The sequence below is a fragment of the Lactuca virosa genome, chromosome 7 (genome assembly GCF_052849685.1).
Source record: "Lactuca virosa cultivar CGN04683 chromosome 7, Lactuca_virosa_CGN04683_v6, whole genome shotgun sequence".
Classification (NCBI taxonomy): domain Eukaryota; kingdom Viridiplantae; phylum Streptophyta; class Magnoliopsida; order Asterales; family Asteraceae; genus Lactuca; species Lactuca virosa.
In genome coordinates this window covers 30,382,664-30,384,285 of record NC_136432.1, presented here as the reverse complement: position 1 = coordinate 30,384,285, position 1,622 = coordinate 30,382,664, and the positions used below count along the sequence as shown (strand labels likewise).

At 41.2% G+C, this 1,622-nt stretch overlaps 1 non-coding gene across 1 annotated transcript; it reads right to left on the bottom strand.

Moving 5' to 3' along the window:
• Positions 1-1,074: 1,074 nt before the first annotated feature.
• LOC145127939 (small nucleolar RNA R71) lies at positions 1,075-1,181 on the bottom strand. The gene has a single exon (XR_013716543.1). It is a non-coding gene; the product is annotated as a small nucleolar RNA R71 (small nucleolar RNA).
• Positions 1,182-1,622: the final 441 nt, after the last annotated feature.

The window sequence follows — 1,622 nt, the reverse complement described above, 5'->3', positions numbered from 1 at the left end:
ATAAAGATATCGGGCTTATCTCACACTTTAATTTTGACGCTTATTTTTATTCTTTATTAATTATACATTTATAATTAAATAATAAGCACACAAATACACATAATTCACATAGTATTCAAATATTTCATCTTTATTACATCAAAAAGAGTTACAATAGTTGACCTAGACTATTACATTGTCTAAAAATGCTTAGCCCCGAACCCGGGGCGTTACAACAACAATCGTCCAACCGACCCCTTTCTTGTACTTGTCCAGTAAGGTGATCAAACCTTCCTTATTTGATAGGGTGGTCGAGTTGATGACCGGTTGGGTGTCTTCCTTCTCGGCATACATATCCTTTGAAGGGTTTGGCAGATTTTTCATTTCCGGCTCTTGTGGTTGCTCTACCAGTGAAAGGAGTTTATCATTGGTAGTGGGTGGCCCAGCCTCTTTTTTGTCAACCTCCAATACCTCCTCTATAGCTTCCTTGACATCCTTCTCCACTTCTACTTCTTCCTCTTCTTCCTCGTCTTCAAATTGCAATCTTGGATCATCAAAAAGAACAAGAAGCCAGGAGAGACCAGCAGTCGAAAGAGCGAAGAAAGCAAGTTAGAGAATATTGAAGATAATCCAAAAGAATCCGAGTTCGAATACGATTACGAAACCGAATACGAAGAAGAAAGCGACTTTGAAGGCGAACTAGCTAATCCCATGGCTAACATCGATGAAGTTCCCATGGGAGAATGGAAGAAGAGAATACGTGAGGATACCGGCCCGGGACTTGTGCAACCCGCAATTCCCGTTACTGCCACTTTCGAACTAAAGGGCCACATACTAGCTCAACTACAGGAGATCCCCTTTTATGGCAAAGATCACGAAGATGCCTATAAACACTTGGATGAGGTCAACGATGTAGCTGATTATTTTAATGTTCCAAATGTGCCTCGCGAGACCCAGCTGCTTCGTATGCTTCCAGTTACATTCAAAGGTGCTGCAAAGGATTGGCTCAAGTCACTCCCTCCCGGATCCATCACTACATGGGCTAAGATGAAAGAAGAATTTATTGACCAGTTTTGCCCACTTTCGAAAATAGCCAAGTTGAAGAAAGCTATTTCCAACTTTGAACAACAAGCTGGAGAGTCCCTTTATGAGGCATGGGAGAGATACAAGAGTCTACTAAGAAATTGCCCACATCATGATCTTTATAGCCAACAAGAAGTCTCCATTTTTTATGATGGGGTAAATGTGACTACAAGGCAGCTTCTTGACTCGCAAGGACCGCTCACCAAGAAGCCACCCCCGGTGATCAAGGAATTAATTGAGGAATTCTCTAAACACTCTAGAGAATATCATAACCCGCGGAATGAAGTAAGTAGGGGGGTGGTGAACACTGTTAACGATAGCATGGCGGCAATGATGGCTAAACTAGATAGTTTAGATAGGAGGATGACTAAGATGGATCAAACAATCCATGCTATTCGGGTTGGATGTGAGAATTGTAACAGACCTCATCTTACTAAAGATTGTGATTTGGATGAGAATGGAAACAAGAAAGCTCAAGTATTTTATTCAAGTGGCGATAGATTTGATGATAATTGGCAGAAACCAAAGAAGGAATGGCTCCTGTATGACGAATACAAAAA